Raw genomic sequence first — 23593 nt, 5'->3', positions numbered from 1 at the left:
ATCAGGTGGAGAAATATGGCCGATACTACAAATTTCCGGTATTATAGGTATGATTTAAAGGAATTTCAACCCGTTAAATAACGGATCAAATGAAAACGATGGGTGCATCTGGAACGCAAATGTGTCTATGTTTTAGCACATGTGTCCATTTAGCTGAGATTTGTGCCGTTTATTCAAACACTTCTGTACAGTCCGGCGGGGGAAGGAGATTTTTGACAGTTTTTGACAATATCGCCTCAAATATAGTGTTTATCAGGAACAAGTACCTGTTAAGACCCTTTTTATGTAAAGGGCTACCTCTTAAAACAAAGCGTGTGTATTTTCATAGATTTATTCAGAGTTGTTTCTGAAAAATCGGCCGAAAACCTAATGCAACGCCGTTTCGAGTGGGTCGCTATGCAACGCAATCAAGTGGATACCGTTCTGTGTCTTACTTGCGAAGTCTTATCCGTCTTAAAAACAGTCATTAAGGCCTAACAATGAATAAATTTAGGGAGTTTTATATCATTATAATGATCCCGCCATTTCTAATATATTGTACTTTTACATTTTTATGCTCGCTTAACATTTAACATATTTTTGTGGACATTGTCAAGAAACATCAACACAAAAACATAAAGCAAGGATGACCACCGAACAATATCATTAGGTAAATAATAGTATTAGTTCGTTAAAACAAGAACCATTTCACGGATATTTATCTCCTACGCGAATGGTACTGAACAGCATACCAAAAGCGGATTGACTCTTTAAATCAGTATAGTTACAGTTGGTAACTTTTAGACTTTAAAACCAATACATTGCGATTTCATTACTGTTGAGCATTTAAGCTATTCATACAAAATAAATAAAATTTGGTCCATGATAAAAGTATTGATCAGTTGTTTGTACATATTTTCATTCATATTCCTGGTGAAACGTTCATTTATTTTCAGAGAGATAAATCACAGAGACCGTTAAAATTGGCCAGGGAAAAGACAAGATTTTATTTGTCCTCCATAAAACAGAAACGACGTAATAAAACTCTATGGTCGCCGTTCAAAAATGAAAATACAAATGAAATACAGACACCAATGAAAAAAAAACAAAAAAAAAAGCGGACCAGCAATTCTAAGAGAGACGTGTCACCAAGCAAACGATTAAAAGCGTTTTCTCTATGTGCTCAAAGTGAATAAAAAACCCACAAAAAAACGAAAATTCTGCTAACTCCAACTTCAAGCAACAAAATATCAAGAAAAAAACCTGTTCACAATAAGGAATTAGAAGAAATAGTTTTATCTGATGAAATGTTTGAAGAATTAACAAAGGAAGAGATAAATTTTTAGATATAGACATTGCAAGCGACGAGGCTGTCCTGAGACAACTTTCTGAAGCAAAAGATACATTATTTTACAATATTTCTAACTCTTATCAAATCGAATAAGTACCCCTTGGCAAACATCGATTTTCTTCTTTACTTACAGACAGTTAAATAGTACAACTGTGACACGTCTCTCTTAGTATTATTGCTAGTCCGTTTATTTTCTTTCACTGGTCTCTGTATTTCATTTGTATTTTCATTTTTGAAAGGCGACCATAGAGGTTTATTACGTCGTTTCTGTTTTATGGAGGACAAATAAAATTTTGTCTTTTTCCCTATCCAATTTTAACGTTCTCTGTGATTTATCTCTCTGAAAATAAATGAACGCTACACCAGGAATATGAATGAAAATGTGTACAAACAACTGATCAATACTTTTATCATGGATCAAACTTTGTTTATTTCGTATGATCAGCTTAAATGCACAACAAATCAGTAATGAAATCGCATTGTATTGGTTTTAATGGAATTAAAAGTAACCAATTGTTACTATACTGATTTAAAGAGTCAAGCCGCTTTTGGCATGCTGTTCAGTACCATTTGTGGAGGAGATAAATATCCTTGAACTGGTTCTTGTTTTTACGAACTATAACTATTATTTACTAAATGATATTGTTTGATGTTCATCCTTGCTTTATGTTTTTGTGTAGATGTTTTTTTGACAGTGTCCGCAAAAATATGTTAAATGTTAAGCGAGCATAAAAATGTAAAAGTACAATATATTAGAAATGGCGGGATCATTATAATGATATAGAACTAAATTTATTCATTGTTAGGCTTAAATGACTGTTTTTAAGACGGATAATACTTCGCAAGTAAGACACAGAATTATATCCACTTGACTGCGTTGCATAGCGACCCACTCGAGACGGCGTTGCATCAGGCTTTCGGCCGATTTTTCAAAAACAACTCTGAATAAATCTATGAAAATACACACGCTTTGTTTTAAGAGGTAGCCCTTTACATAAAAAGGGTTTAAACAGTTACTTGCTGTCGATAAACACTATATTTTAGGCGATATTGTCAAAAGCTGTCAAAAATCTCCTTCCCCCGCCGGACTGTACAGAAGTGTTTGAATAAACGGCACAAATCTCAGCTAAATGGACACATGTGCTAAAACATAGACACATTTGCGCTCCAGGTGCACCCATCGTTTTTATTTGATTCATTATTTAATGGGTAGAAATTCCTTTAAATCATACTTACAAAACCGGAAATTTGTAGTATCGGCCATTTTTCTCCATCTGATTGGCGTAAAATTCACCGTTCAAACAACGTTGGAACCACTTGATCTGATAAAGCTATGGCCAGTGTGAAAAACGTCTGTACTCGATGCCTTTGCAGAAGACAGAGCATCAAGAGAAACACTCACATGGGCCCGATGAAACAAAACTCATGAAGAGATTGATAAATCTGCTGAAGTTGATAGTGCTCAATTCTGGAGATTAATAAATAAAAGAACAAGAGGGCCAAGATGGCCCTAGGTCGCTCACCTGAGAAACACACCATTACAGTGTAAACATGTTTGACCTAGTGATTTCATGGAAACAAATATTCTGACAATTTTCATTAAAACTGGAGCAAAAATCTTCGAGTGTAAACAAGTAGTTTCTTTGATTTGACACAGTGACCTAGTTTTTGACCCCAGATGACACATATTCAAACTTGACCTAGATTTTATCAAGGCTATCATTCTGACCAAATTTCATGAAGATCAATTGAAAATGCAGCCATATCGCATACACAAGGTTTTTTCTTTGATTTGACCTAGTGACCTAGTTTTTGATCCCAGATTACCCATATTCGAACTTGACCTAGATTTTGTTAAGGCAACCATTCTGAATAAATTTTATTAAAATTCAGTGTAAAATGCAGCCACTATTGCATACACAAGGTTTTTCCTTGATTTGAACTAGTGACCTAGTATTTGACCCCAGATGACCCATTTTCAAAATTGGCCTAGATTTCATCAAGGTTATCATTCTGACTAATTTCATGAAGATCAATTGAAAAATACAGCCTCTATCGCATACACATTGTTTTACTTTGATTTGAACTAGTGACCTAGTTTTTGACCCCAGATGACCTGTATTCGACATTGACCATAGATTTCATCAAGGCTATCATTCTGACCAAATTTTATGAATATTAAGTGTTAAATGCAGCCCCTATTGCGTACACAAAGTTTTTCTTTAATTTGACCGGGTGACCTAGTTTTTAATACCAGATGACCCACATTCAATCTTGACCTAGATTTCATCCAGACAAATATTGTGATCAAATTTCATGAAGATTCGGTGTAAAATGCAGCCCCTATTGCATACACAAGCTTTTTCTTTGATATGACCTAGTGACCTAGTTTTTCGACCCAAGATGACCAATATTCGAACTTGACCTATATTTCATCAAGGCAATCATTCTGACCAAAATTCGTGAAGATGACTTTCATTAGATCAAAAGATAACGTAAGCCCAATCGTTTTCTACACCCGATAACCAAAGCCTGTTTGGTTTGTTTTGGCTTCAGTAAGGCTATTCATTTACATACAGCATGTAGAATTTTTTTCGTAAACTGAATATATTTTTTTTTTGGCATGCAGAACAGATATTGAACAGATTGTTGATAATAATGCCTTAAAAATAAAATGACGATGGTAGTACGTAATATCTGAAATAAGATTAAAGTACCTGTGAACTTTGACCTTTACAGCAAATCAAAATAATTTCAAACTTTACACACCTTTTGAATTCGTATCTATACATTTATGCACGCTACATTTAAGAATGTTACATTTTCACATTATCATAATCGGATTTGAAGAAAATTGAAAGTAATACAGCTTCTATCGCATACACAAGGTTTTTCTTTGATTTGACCTAGTGACCTAGTTTTTGACCCAGGATGACCCATTTTCGAACATGGCCTAGATTTCATCAAGGTAATCATTCTGACAAAATTTTATGAAGATCAGTTGAAAAATACAGCTTCTATCGCGTACACAAGGTTTTTCTTTGATTTGAACTAGTGACCTAGCTTTTGACTCAAGATGACCCATATTCACACTCGACCTAGATTTCATCAAGGCAATCATTCCGACCAAATTTTATGAAGATCAATTGAAAAATACAGCCTCTATCGCATACACAAGGTTTTTCTTTGATTTGACCTAGTGACGTAGTTTTTGAACCCAGATAAACCATTTTCAAACTTGGCCTAGATTTTATAAAGGTAATCATTTTGACAAAAATTCATGAAGATCAATTGAAAAATGCAGCCTCTATTGCATACACAAGGTTTTTCTTTGATTTGACCTAGTGACCTAGTTTTTGACCTCAGATGACCCATTTTCGAACTCGGCCTAGATTTTATAAAGGTAATCGTTCTGACCAAATTTCATGAAGATCAGTTGAAAAATACAGCCTCTATCGCATACACAAGCTAAATGTTGACAGACGACAGACAAACGACGGACGCCGGACATCGAGCGATCACAAAAACTCACCTTGCTCAGGTGAGCTAAAAACAAAACTGCCAAACACACCTTCCGGTAGCGAATTTACCTTTGACAATTGTGTTTATAGGGATCCCAAAGATATAAATGATCAGTTGGGTATTTATTATGAGAATTTATACACACCTTCCGAATCCGATACATTTGTTCAGCGCTATCGCGATTTTATAAAGGCCGGTCTCGGTGTGATTAATGATACGGTTGTTCGGCAGGATGTTGACATGTCAACATTGATACCCATAACGCAATGTGAAGTAGTTACTGCATGTCGTCAAGTTAAAACAAATAAAACGTGTTTTATATAGTTACGTAACCTTTCTGTATAATCTTAACACTACCAAAATTGTTCAGTTTTAATTTTTAACATGTTTGTATTCTCAATTTATTGTAAATATAAATATTTTTATGACAACGTTTTACGAAAACAACAAAATGCATCTTAGTTATTACCTCCCTTTATTATATATAAAATTTTGATAAAGACAGCACCGTTTGCAAGTTTTGTTTGGAACGTAATTTGATTAATTCTGGCATATATATTGTATTTGCTAAATAAATTAGCGCATAATATTATAAACAATTAGATTAATTTTTTAAATGTTCAGTTATCTTGTTAATAATTTAATGTCTTTCCTTTATATATATATAACAAAGTGTGCCTTTATCGTGGCTTTATGAATTTTAAAATGAATCTCTGTTAGATTCTACCTTTAAAACTTTTGTATTTGAATCTTCAATAATTAACTGTTATTTCCACTTTTTTGAATATTATTTACTGGCCGAGTCTCTGTGGAAATTCATGTATCATTTGATCCAGTTAATTAATGATGAGTTTTTATTTGTATTATCTAAATTATAACGTCTACAACTATTACATTGAAAAATAGAATAATAATATATATTATTTAACATTCATAGACGTATTATTTCATGATGCACTTTTATCAGCCATTTATGGCGTCTAAACGTCGACGTCCATTTGGCGCGTCAACGTCATTTCCGCATTTCACGTATCATTGTGTATGTTATTGTCAACTGAAGAAGCTTATTAAAGCGAAACATGTTTTGACAAAACTGTGTTGGTTTATGAATTTTCAACATTATATGTGTTACTATGAAACTTTCACATATGGTGGCGAATAAGCTCAAAAATTACTCACAACTCTTAATCAATATTATGTTAAGGTTTTCGTATACTCCTGCTGAGGGGTAATTATTGTTTTACACAAAGGAGGTAACAAATAATCCAAACAATTACAGAGCTATAACAATTTCTACAGTAGTTCTTAAACTACATGAATCTGTACTTTTTGGTCCGTATTGAACAAGATAAGCAATATTCTGTTATATACCCTTTGCAATTTGGCTTTCAAAATTGTAAAGGCTGTCTCATGACTTCATTTCGTGAATGCGTAAAACAACAGCTCACTCTTTACCTGCTTTCTAGATGCAAAACAAGCGTTTGACAGTGTCTCATGAGATACTTTTGGTCAAATTGTTCAAATTAGGTCTAGACATTAATTTATACAAGTCCATATATAACGTGTATGCAGGCTTGACTAGTTGTGTTCGCTCAGGCGGCTATATTTCTCGGTGGTTCTAGGTTTCACAGGGCGCCAGACAGGGTGGGGTCCTTAGTCCTCATTTTTACTTGGTCTTTATCAATGACTTCTAAATCAGATACAATGTCCATACGGTATGGTCATGTAAAACATAAATTGTTCATGTCCAACCTCAGCCGATGATATGGTTTTACTTTCTTTCTCCATAACCGCAGATCCCCTTTCTAAATTCCAGTTTGTTTAGTTCTGCTCATTGTTTTCTCGTTTAGGGCAAACCCATTATTTTAACTGGGGACCATACGCCGCTTTTCATGGAATTACATGCAAGTGTATTATTGAAGGTTCCATGTGCACCGCCGTATGAACACGTCTGCGGATGTCTCTAAATTTTTTTTTGTACTTATAGCATGTGTAAATGTCGAGTTCTGCTCAACCCGGGGCTAGAGGGCGTGGACGGTAGCTTGCATTTCCACTACCGTCCATGAACAGGTTCAATCAAACCGAGCCTGCAACATAATTGTTTTTGTCGTGTTGAGCGACCTGTGGAGTTTCCACTTTTTCTATTTGACACAGCTCATGAAAATATGCTATAAATATAGCATTGATAATAGATATTTTTATTATGCCAATAAGTCTGCAGTTATTGTAACACAAACTAAAAACATATTCTGTATAAGTTAGGTAGACCGCAAGTCCAAGCAATGACATATCCAATTCTAACAATCAGGTTAAAAAGTTAATAATAAGGGAAGTATAAGGCCACAAAAAATCTTTACCAGGTAGAGATACGTTAAAATACACCTCAAAACTGGAAGTAGCATCTGTTTTGTACCACAGAAAAATCGTCTCGGTTTTGCCATACGGCCATTTATAAAATAAGTTACAAAATAACTTATTTATAGTAACAACAAAGAAAAGTCATTCTATAAAAAAGAAATATCTAAGTCCACAAAACATCCTTACCAGGTTGCGATAGTTCAAAGTACACCTAAAATCATGCATGTTATATCACAGGAAAGTGGTCTCGAGTATTCCCTACGTTACAATATAAGCTATTTATAGCAACAACGAAGGGAAGTAATTCTAAAAAGGCAACCACATTAAAAAGTTATTGTGTCCACTGTCAATACTGTTCCATTGATATAATTATCTTAGCCAAACAAAAATGCGTCAAAGTTAAGATCTTATATTTTCCAACTTCAGAAAATGCTTTCATAAGTTAGTAATAGCAGTAAAAAGAAAATGTGATACTGTGCATTTTAAGAACTATTTATCTATAAAAACACGTTTTCAATCTATAAAATATGTAGAAAACTCCCAAAAGCGTTAGTCACACTTTTGAAAATTATAGCCGAACAGAAGAAATATGATATCAAAATGTCTACTTAAACAATACTGCTTTGTCATCTGTATATAATATTGCTCTCTATTTCAAAGTGAAATTTTGATATTCATTTGAAGGCATGTACATTTAAGGGTAGCATCATAAAAGTGGTCAAGGAACAGATTGAGTAGTAATAATATAAACCTGTTTCGGGATTCGCCAACATATCAGGCTTGTTATTTTATCACTTGAATAATATACTAGTAGGCGATAGCTTACAAAACACCTCAAAACATATCATGTACAATATAGTTAATGACCTATTCGAAAATAAGGTAAATCCAGCTGACAACACCATCAGTGTTCTCATAGAAATGTCATAAACAGTGTCACAATAGAGTGTTATGTGCGCAGTTAGAGCAGCTTAAACATTGACATGTATGGATAAACTTGTGGCTAATATTCTTATTTACATGTTGCAAACTTAGAAATAGAACATATAGAATTGCTAACGGTTGATATCAATATCCCAGTAAGCAACATTAATTTGTGAGTCGGCACTATCCGTACAGTTACATGTTCACCATACGCGATTACAACATCTTTCGGTAGTAACAGAAATTTCTTTTAAATGCCGAAAACGGGTATACAGAGATGGAAAATGTCGATTGTTGTTACGGATCCACAATCTTAAACAGCGTTATGTTAATACAAAAGGTTTTAACCATAAACTAAAGTTTCAACATAGCTTATGACTTTTTGAAAATCGTTATTGCCAGACATAGTTTTTTAAAATGTCACATACTGTCTTATTAATATTTTATTAATAATACAGAAAGACACAGTAACGGAATATTCTTCTCGTGCATTTTCATTTTGATTGTGTGTTATGTGAGATACCAATTGTTTAAAGAAGAGGCTTTATTTATTTGTTTAATAACGTGAAGGGCATTCATATCTAAAAGGTTTATACGGAATAAGATCATACAAATAAAGAAATAAAATTGGTGCGTTGACCCTTTGAAAGCATATAATAACTAGATAAATTTAGTCTTTTCATGACAGAAGAATTGAATAGACTGCAAGTCCCAAGAAAGACCGAAACAATGAGTCCAAGTACTTTCTGGATTTTCTCTGCTCTTTTCATTGTGCCTATCATGCGTCTCCTAACACTTCATAGCCAATATAAATCAAGTTTTAAAGAAAACCGTAAAAAGTTTTCCCGTACATTCAATCAGAGCTGTTATATTTCGATCTTTTTAGATCGTTCAGCACGATGTTTATGTTGTGTTATTTGTACTGTTTCGTTTTTCAGCTTGAATATTTTAGCTTGGGTGGTTGCAATACTCCCGCTTTCATAGATTTAGGTATAATCACCCACTGGATGTGGTGCCTGCTTTTTCTTGTGATAGTTTCTGTGATATGCAGGCTCCGTAACCTCAGATCCCCTTTCTAAACTCCTGTTTGTTTAGTTCTGCCCATTTTCTTTCTCTTTTAGGACAAGCCCATTTTCAATCCCCCGCCGTGGCGGAGGGATTATAGGAATGGTCTGCGTCCGTCCTTCCGTCCGTAACAAAATCGTGTCCGGTGCATATCTCCTAAATCCCTTGAAGGATTTTCATGAAACTTGGGTCAAATGATCACCTCATCAAGACGATGTACAGAGCCCTATGAGTCAGCCTTGTCGGTTCAAGGTCAAGGTCACAACTCAAGGTCAAAGGTTTGAGCCTGCCATTTTGTGTCCGCTCTATATCTGCTAAACCTCTTGAAGGAATTTTATAAAACTTGGAACTGGTTGTATTTTAAAAGAGGATTTTATATCGAGATTCCTCTTTTTCAGCCAAAACCTTAAAAGAAAGCGCGCTTTTTTTCCAAATTCTGTTTGTCTTTCTTCGTAAATTGTTTAGCGAAGAAAAAATCAACACGCTTTTCTTCACACATTTAACCTCATCACCTAAAAATTTACGTGCTTTTTTCCCAATTTACAACATACTTTCTTCGTAAATTTTTCAACGGAAGTAAAAATCAACACATAAAATGTCATGATACATTTATTTCATATATATATAATACATATAATACATAATAAAAATGTTATTTGGAAATTTTCAAATATAATAAAGTTCGTAAATTTACGAACAACCGTTTAATGGCATTTCATAAGAAACAAAAACATACTTAAGTTTTAGCGCTAAGATATTATTAATTAAGAAAAGTTCGTAAATTTACGAATGGAATAAGTCGTAAAAATTTCATACAAACTAATACATAAATTGGATTTTAAAAGTCTTCAAAAGAAGTAGTTCGTAAATTTACGAAGTTTGCCAAAAAGCGATGTTATTTGGAAATTTTCAAATATAATAAAGTTCGTAAATTTACGAACAACCGTTTAATGGCATTTCATAAGAAGTAAAAACATACTTAAGTTTTAGCGCTAAGATATTATTAATTAAGACAAGTTCGTAAATTTACGAATGGAATAATTGTAAAAATTTCATATAAACTAATACCTTAACTGGATTTTAAAAGTCTTCAAAAGAAGTAGTTCGTAAATTTACGAAGTTTGCCAAGGCTTGGCATGAAATAAGGTAACAAATAAAAATGGAACAATCAGCTTTGCACATGTATAAAAAAGAAATGTGCATTGAAAAAAAATACAAATGCGAAGAAATGTAAATCTGACATAATTTGTTAATTTATGTACAAGTATCAGCTTCGTAAATTTAGGAAGTAGCTTAAAGTAATACTAATTTCTTTTTTTGCAAAAACCTGAGACACTTCCACTTCGTAAATTTACGAACAAGATGAAAACTGTGAAAAATTTACTAATGCGAAGAAATGTAAATCTGACAAAATTCATTATTTTATGTACAAGTAACAGCTTCGTAAATTTACGAAGTAGCTGGAAGTGACTTAAATTTCTATTTCGCCAATATCTGAGAAACTTCAAAAGTTCCACTTCGTAAATTTACGAACAAGAGGAAAATTGTGAAAAAATTATAAAAGTGAAAAAATGTAAATCTGACATAATTTCTTAATTTATGTACAAGTAACAGCTTCGTAAATTTACGTAGTTGCTTGAAGTGATTAAAATTTCTATTTTGCAAATACTGAGAAACTTAAAAGTTCCACTTTGAAAATTTACGAGAGAGATGAAAATTGTGAAAAATTTACAAATGCGAAGAATTGTAAATCTGACATAATTCGTAAATTTACGAAGTAGCTGAAAGTGATTTACTTGTTTATCATTCTTAAAAATTTGAGAAACTTAATAAATTTACAAACAAGATGAAAAGGTGAAAAATTAACAAATTGCAAGAAATGTAAATCTAACAAAGCAACAAAGTTGTTAATTGTCCGTAAATTCATATACAAGATGAAAACTGTGAAAAATTAACAAATGGGAAGAAATGTATTTGGCACAGTTCGTAAATTTACGAACAAGTAATAACTTGGTTATTAAATTTATGACGTAGCTTAAACTGATCATTAAAATTGTCCATTATTGCGTAACTCTGAAGAACTTAAATGTCAACTTCTAACTTTCAAATTTTAAGAAATGTAAATTTACAAACAATTTAAGTAACAACATAAATTTACAAAATAGCTTAAACTGATTACAATTAAAATGAAAAAATAGGCTTTGTGTATTTGTTTATGAATTTTCTAAATTTACGAACTGTTACAATGTACAACACTTAATATTTCAATTATAAAAATATACCCTGATATCAGAAATTAAGTTTTAAACCAATCACATTGGTAGACAAAATACAAGTATATCTACTTATACATGTTCTTCCACTGACAAAGAGATTCATTATTGACAACCCTATTAATGTACAAAAAAGTAATGGTATGAAACAAGAAATTTAATGAAGGTATACTACAACCACTTGTATGTTAGTGAAAACTGAATCAAACGTAAGAACAAAAAGTTTGAAATACTGAGACATGTACATACTGACCAAGCAATTTAGCTCCATCAATAATCAGTTACACAATCTTGATGCGAAACGAAATATCAAGAATGTTACATGAAATTACTCAGGTGCTGAATAGATCAATACGTCAGTCTAATAAGAAGTAAAATTATCTTTTGAAAAATTAATTAATGAATAGAATTCATACATTCGTATGTATGTGTATATATAACATATATTTCTAAATCAAATACAAACAAGGAATCAGTTAAACTGAATGATACTCTCTGCAGCAAGTGCTTGACACTGCACTTCCACTCAATTGCTTTAATCATTCTGTGAATTTCCATTAGGTACCTTTAACATTTTTCATAGTATGCTCTGAAGAAGAATTATAAAGGGAGATTATTATAAATTTAGGTAAGGTAGAGTTATAGTTCTTGGGCATTTCACTTCCACCCTTAAATTATTTATCATTATGTCAAGCTTCAATCAAATGCCATTAATACATTTCAAGTTATACTCCAGACAAGCATTTTTTGTGTAATAAAGGGAGATAATAAATTAGATGCCCACAGGCAACATGTCTAGCCTGCCAGCTGTCAAAAGGACTAGGAGTTGCACATGACACCATGTCTAATTGAGGCAAACATGTATGCCAAATAAAAATCATTGCAAGTTACAAAATAAGTTACTTATGGTGACAACATAGGGAAGTAAATCTTTAAAAAAATTCTAAGTCCACACAAAAATCCTTAGCAGTAGAGATAGGTTGAAATACACCTCAAAATTGGATGTGTCATGCATATTGTACCTCAGAAAAGTGGTCTTGATTTTTCCCTACAACCAGTTATAAAATATAATATAAGCTATTTATAGTAACAACAAAGGGAAGTAATCCTTGTTTCTTGCACATGACACTCTGTTGTATGATGGTGAACAATTGTGCCAAGTTACATCAAAATCCCTCCATGTATGAAAAAGAAATGCTACGGACAAAGTCATTCTTGTATCTGTCCTCTGACCTCCAAGCGTGACCTTGACCTTAGATCTAGGATCCTTATTCTTCCGCATGACACTTCATCACATGGTTGTGAACAGTTGTGCCAAGTTTCATCAAAATCCCTCTATGGTCCGGACAAACCAACTTGGACGGTACCGAACAGCCATTTGGACAACTATGTCTTTGATTCCTTGAGCGGGCTTGACAAAAATATGGTTGAAATATGGTTATTCCCGACTGCACTTCTGCTCAATAACTTCTATCATTATATTATGTTTCAGTCAAATGCTGTTTGTACTCTTGACAAGCATTATTTTGTATAAGGGGTGTTTGAAAAACTAGGCAAGGAAGAGTTATTGTTCTTTGACACTGCACCTACTTTCAATGGCCTCTCACTAAATTAATATTCAATCAAATTCTCTAATACTTTTCCAGTTATACACCAGACAAGCAACATATGATAAAGGGAGATTACTCGAAAATTAGGCAAGTCAGAGTTTAGTTCTTTGGCATATCACTTCCTATCAAAGAACCAGACTGTTGAAGCCCAACAGGAAGACAAAGCAAAGAAATAACTAAAAAATTATAAGTCAACAGAAAAAATAAGTGTACAAAATCAGATATGTCAAAATTCACCTAAAAATTGAATGTATCATTAATGTTGTACCGCAGAAAAATATACTTGGCTTTTATCCAAGGCAAATAACATAATTACATAATAAAATATTTTTAGCAACATCAAAGGGAAGTAATTCTATAAAAATTACAGTAAGCGAACAAAAATGGTATCTGCCAAATAAAATCAAAAGCACCGCAATGCAGAGCAATATATACATGAAACAAAGACATATGGCGTTTGACCCCTGTGTGACACTGAAGGGAGCCATTCGAAACATGCACTCTGCACATCATCTTAATGTGGTGAACATTTGTGCCAAGTGTCGTTGAAATCCTTCAAGGCTTCAAGAGTTACACAGCAGACACGAAAATTCTATCGGATGTACGGACATCAGCATTTTGTACAAAACATCAATAATAAGTATTGAAAGAAATAAAAACTTACTAGTAAACAAGAGTGCCAGAATGTCACAATATACGCCCGTCACAGCAAATTTCTTGACACTAGCATCTGTATTTGCAAATGGAATTTTAATTTTCTAGTTGTTTACAATGTTTGTTATTTTAGAAATTATTGAAATTCTTTTATTTTTCTAAGTCCACAAAAAAAATCCTTACCAGGTAGAGATACCTTAAAATGCACCCAAAATTTGAAAGTAACATCAATGTTGTACCACAGAAAAGTGGTCTTGGTTTTTCCCTACCGTCAATTATAAAAAAGTTACAATGTAAGTTATTTATAGTAACAACTAAGGGAAGTTAATCTTTAAAGAAAAAAAAAATTACAAGTCCACACAAAAATCCTTACCAGGTAGAGATAGCTCAAAATACACCTCAGAATTGGATGTAACATGCATGTTGTACTACAGAAAAGTGGTCCCGATTTTTCCCTACGACTTGTAATGAAAAAGTTACAATATAAGCTATTTATAGTAACAGCAAAGGGAAGTTATTCAAAAGAAGGGACCAGTGCATGACACTCCGTCTCATGATGGTGTACAATTGTGCCAAGTTACATCAAAATCCCTCCATGCCTGAAGTAGAAATGCTCCGGACAAAGTCATTTTTGTATCTGACCTTTGGCCTCTAAGTGTGACCTTGACCTTAGACCTAGGGACCTGGTTCTTGTACATGACACTCCGTCTCATGCTTGTGAACATTTGTGCCAAGTTGTATCAAAATCCCTCAATGCATGAAGAAGAAATGCTCCGGACAAAGTTTTCATTCTTGTATCCTTGACCTCTAAGTGTGACCTTGACCTTACCCCTAGAGACCTGGTTCTTGTGCAAGACACTCCGTCTCATGATGGTGAACAATTGTGCCAAGCTACATCAAAGTCCTTTCATGCATGAAGAAGATATGCTCCGGACAAAGTTTTCATTCTTGTATCCTTTGACCTCTTAAGTGTGACCTTGACCTTAGACCTAGGGACCTGGTTCTTGCGCATGACACTCCCTCTCATTATGGTGAACAACTGTGCCAAGCTACATTAAAATCCTTCTATACATGAAGAAGATATGCTCCGGACAAAGTCATTCTTGAATTTTTCATTCCTGTATCCTTTGGCCTCTAAGTGTGACCTTGATCTTAGACCTAGGGACCTGGTTTTTGCGCATGACACTCCGTCTCATGATGATGAACAATTGTGCCAACTTTCATCAAAATCCCTCCATGCATGAAGAATATGCTCCGGACAAAGTCATTTTTGAATTTGACCTTTGACCTCTAAGTGTGACCTTGACCTTAGATCTAGGGACCTAGTTCTTGCGCATGACACTCCGTCTTATGATGGTGAACAACTGTGACAAGTTTCATCAAAATCCCTCCATGCATGTTGAAGATATGCTCCAAACAAGGTCTGTGGACGCCGCCCGCCCGCCCGCCCGCCCGCCAAACGGGCGTATAAAAAGGAAAAAAAAATTGGTCCCAGTAGGGCTTGAACCTACACCCCCCTAAAAATTGCTGTAAAAGTAGGTTGATGGTACTAGGAATTTTCTTCAAAAAAGGAGGTTCTCTATTAGTGATCCAATACCGTAACACTTAAAAATTTCTAGAGTGTTCACAAGGTTTATCTGTAATTTGATCTAGTGAACTACTTTTTAAACCTACATGATCCACTGTCGAACTTGGTCGAGATTTTATGAAGACAAACAGTCTGACCAAGCCTTATATAACTAAATGTGAACAGACGTACAGATTGACAACGGACAAAAAGGAGATCACAATGATACCTTTGAGTGCTTTGTCTTCCAGTGATATTAAAAATGTGCTGATCTGTTTATTGCGTAATACTAAGTGAATGCCTGGAAGGATACGAAACCAATAAACTGCACGGAAATGACTTTAACATTACAAAACAAAAAACAAAAGTGTTCCAAGTATGTGTTTACTGTAAGAACACACAGAAATTGACCCAAGTGTGCTAACAAAATAGCTTTCCAAACTCTGTCCATCATAATAAAAAGTTCTTTGATACATCTGGTCATTATAAAAACATAGATAATGTACAGTAGTAAATGTCCCAGAAGTTCGAAGATGATTATCAACCATATGTGTCTTTTCCTCTCATCATCGGTGAGTATGGTGATCCATCTTGAGCTCTTACATCTCATGATTCACCTTCCTGAAGACAAATAATAGTTACCATGTTATAATTAAAAGAAAATAAAGTAACAACCCCTGAATGTCTCAACTTTCTGGCTACTGGTGGCAAAGGTTTATGCCTTTGCCACCAGTGCAGATCAAGATCAGCCTGCACATCTGTGCAGTCTTATCACAATCTGCACTGTTCACTTTTATGTAAGTATTTTTTCTATTAACTCCTCTACAAACTTATAAATGGTCTGAAAGATGGAGCAGTACAGTTTTGAATTTTAACGGAACAGGGAGGCAGATTAAAGGTGGATAATCAGATTTTGGCCATGTAACGGATTTGTTCGAAACTTTAGCATCTGATCATTTAAACTCATTTATTTTCACTTAACACTTAATACAAATTAGATTTTCACTGGAGGTATTTTTAAAATTTCATTTTCCTATCCTGGTTGCCCAACCAAGATAGAGTTATTTTATCATAAGTATAAATTTGATAAACATACTTTGCCTAAGGAAATGTATAAATATTAGACATATTGTAATATATTTGTAAAATATTTGCATTAAAAATTATGTATTTAGATGGAATTTATTAGAAACGCAAGTTTGAAAAATTATTATTACCTCCCTTTGCCTATCTTGGTTGCGCAACCAAGATAGATTGGAAATAAATGAATTCAGAAGCTACACACAGCTTTAAAACTTGCATTTTGGTTCAGATTGTTCAATAGTTGATATGTCTATCAAATGCAAATGTAAAACTAGACACTGTATCGAAATAAAAAGAAATACCCAGCTTTTTATATACTTTCATATTAAAGGGGAGTAATTACAAAATTTTATAAAAATAATAAAATTTACATTTCAAATAAGAATCTAACTCTATGTAGTCATTCTTTTTGTTCCTTAAATAATTCTCTACCAGAATATACAAAAAGTAAAAAATGTCATTAAATGTTGATTAAATGTGATTGACCACCTTTAAATCAGGAAGAGTTAATTATCATTATGAATAAACAATTAAACTAATGTTACATGTCCAGTATTTTGGAAGACATTTGGGCCATGCCATGAGAAAACCAACATAGTGGGTTTGCGAACAGCATCAATCCAGACCAGCCTGCGCATCCACAGAGTCTGGTCAGGATCCATGCTGTTCGCTTTTAAAGCCTATTAGAATTAGAGAAACTGTTAGCGAACAGCATGGATCCTGACCTGACTGTACGGATGCGCAGGCTGGTCTGAATCCATGCTGGTTGCAAACCCACTATGTTGGTTTTCTCATGGCGTGGCTCATTTATATTAATATACATGTGTGCCAAGTTATAGAGACATTCTTCTAGTAAGTTATTGACCACTGAACGTTATGGCTAACTCTGAATAATGTTTGCTTTTTGGTCAGTTTTGATGTTATTAAATGGTCGCAATTAAAGGCTCACACTTTTGGTTCACCCAATTAATCATTTAAACAGAAACAAATTAATACCTTTATGATTCTAAAAACATTGATATAAATGCACACTGTTTTTCCTTTACCTGTTTGTCTGTTTCTCTTTGGCACTGCTGGTGTTGTTGATTTAGTTTTTTTGACGCTCTGTTTTTTTTCGACTTCTGCTTCCCTCGGCTTGTTTTTAAATTTCGTCTTTTTTTCACAGGATAACTGTAAATGTGTTCAGAGAAATTAAAATTAATGTTTGGAAAATATCATTAACCATGTTAATAAAATGTTCTGATATGATGTCTTAATCTTAAATTTTAACAGTAGCTATTTCATACATGACTGGACCTTTGATCTTCAAATGTGACCTTGACCTTCCATGTATATGTCCAAACCATTCAGTATGCTCTAAACAAGGTGAAAATATTTGGTAAAATTGGCTACCCTAATTTTTTTTAGCATGTTACCGGAAACAAAGAAATTTTTTAGGCCTTGGTCCGAGCATAAGCATGGATATCATAATGAGGAATTGGCACAGGAGGGCTTTGTAATATTTTATGATAACTGAAACAAGTTATGAAAGTTTAACCAATAACTTGAAACAGTTGCACCCCTGACACCATTGGAAATAACTTAAGCTGAAATGTTTGGCAAATTCAGTTCCTAAAAAATTAACTTAAAACTTAAAAATTTATACCACAAGACTTTTCAGTGAATGGACTGGCCAACACCCTGGAGAATTCTTCAACATCAACAAACTTCAAATCACTTGAACTGGCTCCTTTTCTTGGTGTGCTTGTAAGACAGTCACTGACAATGGATGATAGGCTCTGGTCACATTCTTGTAGTTCAAATGATTCAGACTAAAATCACAAAAAAGAGAAATGCTTATATTCATATATTCAATGCTCACTTGGGTGACATATGGCTGTGACAGTCTCAGATCAACGTTCTGCTCAAAATAATATGATGATCGAAATATGCAAATTCTTTGATCCAATTTTTTAGCTTACTTCTAACTCAAGACAAGGATTCAAACAAGGTCAATAAATGATACATACCTAGAGATATATACAGTACAGGGAAATAAAACAATTGGAAATAATTACAGCAAATAGGATACCTGTGGGCAGAATGTTGAGCCTGCTGTCACAAAGTAATAATTGACAAGAGCTGGAAGTTGTACAAACTTGAATGAAAATAAAAAATCTAAGCATTTTTGTTGAAAAGATATCACCCACCAAGGATGGCTTGTTTGTAAATGATGACTTGTTTGTGAATGGAGGCTTGTTTGTGAATGAAAGTCTTTATGTTGAATGTGCAATAACTGACCTGCAAATTAAATTCAACTTCTACTTCATTAAATCAAGATTAATAACACTTAGGTACACTGACCGATCCAAAAATATAATGACTGGCATTATCGCATTATGTTGGTGCATATTAATTTTAAGTTTCATGAAATTCTAATAGCTATTTATTGAAAAATAGCTGCAGACAGAAGGACACACATTTTCATTAAATCAAGGGCAAAAACTCTAAGGTTCACTGAACAATCCAAAAAACAAAAAGAAAATTATGGGCATCATCCCTGCATGTTGGTCCATATTTATTTTAAGTTTCATGACATTTTACCAGTTATTTACTGAGAAATGGCTGAGGACAGACGGAAGGACACACATTTTCATTAAATCAATGGCAATAACTCTAAGGAAAATTGACCAATCCAAAAAAAAGTGAGGGCAATCATTGCAGTATGTTTCAGTTTGACTGCCAAGTTTGACAGTTTCATGATAATCTGCTCATAATCTGTAATAATCAAATAGTGACAGTTAGAGAAAAAGTATAAGCCAGATTGAACCATTTTGTATTTCACCTTCTACAAAACATGTTATAATGAAAACTCTTTGCTTATGTGTCTGTCTTTGTATGCTGACCATTTTATTATTACTAGACCACATACCAATCTTGATTAATACAGTCAGACTAAATAAATTTAATCAACTTTCATGTGACCATTATATATGCATGAGTTTTATAATAATATCATATGAACCAAGTTGAACTATTCCTTCCATTACCATCACAGAGAAATGACCTTGACCAGAGTGCACTCTTCCTACCAAATTTCATATTAACCTGTAGAAAACAAGTATATTCTAGATTTGACTTACAATAGTTATAATCGAATATTCCATTATGTTATATTATATTAGGTAGATGTTTGGGCACTCTGCCAAGATCTTGATAAATTTCTAAAATGGTGCCTAAGGGTTTTCATGAAAAGTTTGCTGAATGAATAGCAAACAGTACAGATCATGATCATACTGCATGTATGTGCAGGCTGATCTTGATCTGGACTGGTCGATCCTGATCTGCACTGGTCGCAAAGTCAGATACAATTGCGATAAGCAAGGGAAGAGTTAAAATAATTAAATTTTTACAAAGAACCAGTCAAAATACCTTGAGAAACCACATTAGTAGTCATTTAAACTGACTATCAGCTTTCAAAAAGCAGAGGATTCAGTTAATGTTATTTAAAATAAGCCAAATAAATGTTACTGCTAACATTCTAGTTGAACTGTAAACTTATCTACAAGTCTGTTTCATACCTCAGAGAATAAATTGTCCATTGAACTTTCCATTGAATCATCTTCTAGAAGTTCATCAATGTCAACAAAACATCCAAGATATGGGTTACATCCTTCAAGAAGATCAAACAATTCACTCTATAAAGAAAAAATGATACTAATCTCAAAATTTATGAATCTTTTGAGGAAGTGGCTAGGGGTCCAGTTCCCTAGACAACTCACACAGAGCAGGTTAGAGGTCCGGTTATGAATACTGAGAATTACAAAGAGCAGTCTATATTTTATCTAAAAAAATGTAGCTGATTTTAAAAGTTTGTTCTCGTATTTTTCTCATTGCTTTAAGGTTAAGATATATGGTAAGTCACAGGAAACAGAAGCATTTATAATTCTTTAATGCTCTTTGTAAATAAAGAATGATAATTTTTTAATACTTCTGTTTTCTGTGACTTACCATGTATTTAAAACAAATTTTTTAAATCATCACCCGTTTTTAACGATAAATTGAGCCGTGCCATGAGATAACCAACATAGTGGGTTTGCGACCAGCATGGATCCAGACCAGCCTGTGCATCCGCGCAGTCTGGTCAGGATCCATGCTGTTCGCTTTCAAAGTCTATTGCAATTACAGAAACTTTTAGCGAACAGCATGGATCCTGATCAGACTGCGCGAATGCGCAGGCTGGTCTGGACACTATGTTGGTTTTCTCATGGCGCGGCTCAAATATAGTCTACTGGCGCTTTGTAAATTCTCCACTGTTCAAGATTACACTGGGACCCCGTTATAACGCTGTCGTCGGGGTCCAAGGTTCGAGACCCGCGGATCTAGCGGGGTTAAATTTATAACGCGTGTTGATCGTATCAGCGGTATACGCAATACCCCACCCACCGGTAACGTATTTTGGACGCTGTTTTATGTCAATAAGAAATAAGAATCATATAAACGGGACATTTATTTACCTTAAGGTAGTTCTGCACGTTAGGATTGAATTTTTTTCTACAATGTAGAATTTGATTAAACTCTGATTTTTCAAAACTTCGGAATATACTAAGAAAATTCAGCAAATATAAAAGATAGGGTCGTGAGCTTGATTTTTTGCTAGACTGATTTGAAAAATTTCGACCTCACGCAAGTTTTCATAATGGGAGTCTGTGGGAAAAACGTAATTTTCAAAACATTTTCGCGAATAGAAATATTTCTACAGTGTAGATTTTAATGAAAATTCTCACAGTCATAAATAAACGTATGGCCTATAATATGGTGAAATAAAATGTATAGGTCCGTGTGCTTATTTTTGAGATATTTGGCTACGATTAAAGTGAACCGCTTATTTCAAGCTAATTTTAAGACATTATTTTGAATTATTTAACGTGTAAGATGTTTTAATATCATATTTTAACTTTAGAAAGATAGTAACAGTGCCATTTTAATACATTTATTCACAGGTTGCCCTTAATTCATAAACTGATTTTCGTTTCCGTACGCCGAATCTAGGCATTATTCTACGTTTTCCGGATAAGTGACGTTACGCCATCACTTCCGGTTTTTCAAACGTGCAGAACTACCTTAAATGCTACTGAAAAATACATTAAAAGAATTATAACACTGTGTCATCTTCTCATTTTGTCGTGATTATAAAAGAAAATTGGATTTGTGTATCCCGGAAGTAAACATATATAGCGCTGTGTGAGGAGTGCGCGGTTGTGAGGATTACATATATGCACTGCAGTTGCACTGGGGGTTTATGTAACTAAAAGAGAAAAAACGCTGACAGTCTTAAAAAAAATAATTTTGAATAGATCTACATGAAGGAAATCGATAAATAAGATAGAAAATTTTTAAATCACCATCGTTGATATACGATTTTAAAAAGGGAGCACATTCTCAGTAAGGCTTTCAGTGCGTCGAATTTTCGTTATTTCCGATGAATTGAGTGTGATGATTACGAAAAACGGCTGCAGTTTATTACAAAATTTGATTTTTATTCCCTCAAGTGATCATGTCATCTGCTTAATTGGTGCAAACTTAAACGGTTTGATAGTTGACTGACCAATGTTACACGCTTGTTATGCAAACAATCTAATTTTGACACGGTACTGATTGCCTAATTGTCACATGTCTACATGTATTGAAACTTTAACAAAGGCATAGCAAACAAGTAAGCTAGCAGACGATTATTGATTTTTGTGACAGTTGTCATGGAAAGGTGTTAAAGTACAGGTACTTGTAATTTTAACGCTGGTTATGATCAAATTAAGTAACATCCGCGGATTTTTTTATTTTTTTTTACCCACTAAAATTTGGGTCCCAAGGCCATACAGCGTTATACCGAGGACCGCGGTGTATCGAGTAACGTTATAACGGGTTTCGAGTGTACTATTCTTATTGATGCACTATACGGGTTGTCTAGAAGTCCGGTAAATCCATCTCTGGACTCGAGGTCTAAAGGTCCGGTTATCAGACCCCTAGCCACTTCCATCTTTTGACCCTAAGCTTGCTAAGTTATAAACTGCATTTGATCCTGCCCTTGTGACCAGTTCAGATTAAAATCAGCCTGTACATGTGTGCCGGCTGATCATGATCTGCACCGTTCCCTACACTGTTAGGTCATAAAAATTTTGTCCTCCTTCAGTCCTTGTAAAAAAGGTGAAGGAGGTTTGTCGCACGGCATTTTGTCCGGGTCCATGACAATTTTTCATGCAAACCCCTATGAAATGTAAATGATACTGTCCAAACCATAATTTGGAGCATACCATTGTAAAAATGTAGCAAGGGAAAGGTTAAACATACTCAGGTCATACATTTTAAACCTTGGTATCAAACAAGCAAGATCACTGAGTAGATATTTCTGCATAAAAAAGGCTAAAGGTTAGCAGAAGGTTTCACAGCAAGGCCAAATTAAAGAAGAGCCTAATTAAGATTATGACCTGTATAAAAACAGCTTTTTAACCCTTAGCCTGCTAAATTTTAAAAATGGACTGGTCCATCATTCAAGCTGGGCAATACCATTTATTATTATAAGGGGTGTTCACCGAAAATTTACTGGCTGAATAGCGAACAGTGTAGACCATGATCAGCCTGCACGGATGTGCAGGCTGATCTTGGTCTGCACTGGTCGAAAAGGCAGAATCACTTGCCACCAGCAGGCTAAAGGTTAAAAAATAAGGAAAGGCCATAATTTAAGCACTAACTTAAAGAAGCATTTGTAATCTGACATTATCAGTTGTCTTACCACACATATATAAATTTGATGTAAAAAATTTCAAATTACAGTTAGGCCACACCAAATTAATTTCTTGGTCATCAGATTTTTTCCAAAAAATTTAGGAGCGAGTGAAATAAAAATAAAAATATTTGTTTTTGGATTTCACCTACTTTTGGAGCGGGCGAGGAGCGATTTGAAGAAAAAAATAAAAAACCTTGTCACAAGTTAAGTCAACAAGCACTGCAAAAACATATCAAAATGGCTTGAAAAGACATAAAAGAACCAAAGATCTTTAAATGTTGACGGTTTAATTACAAACTGTTCCCAAAATACATTACAAACATTTAGACATTTAAACAAACTGGGGTGTATGGGGGGGGGGGAACAGGCGGATACAAGAAAATCTGGCAATTTGACCGTATTTCTAGTGTATAGAACTAATGTGTTTGCTAAGTTTTATCCTAG

The sequence above is a fragment of the Mercenaria mercenaria genome, chromosome 18 (genome assembly GCF_021730395.1).
Source record: "Mercenaria mercenaria strain notata chromosome 18, MADL_Memer_1, whole genome shotgun sequence".
Taxonomy (NCBI): Eukaryota; Metazoa; Mollusca; class Bivalvia; order Venerida; family Veneridae; genus Mercenaria; species Mercenaria mercenaria.
The sequence above is the reverse complement of the archived record's forward strand: the minus strand, read 5'-3'. Positions refer to the sequence as shown.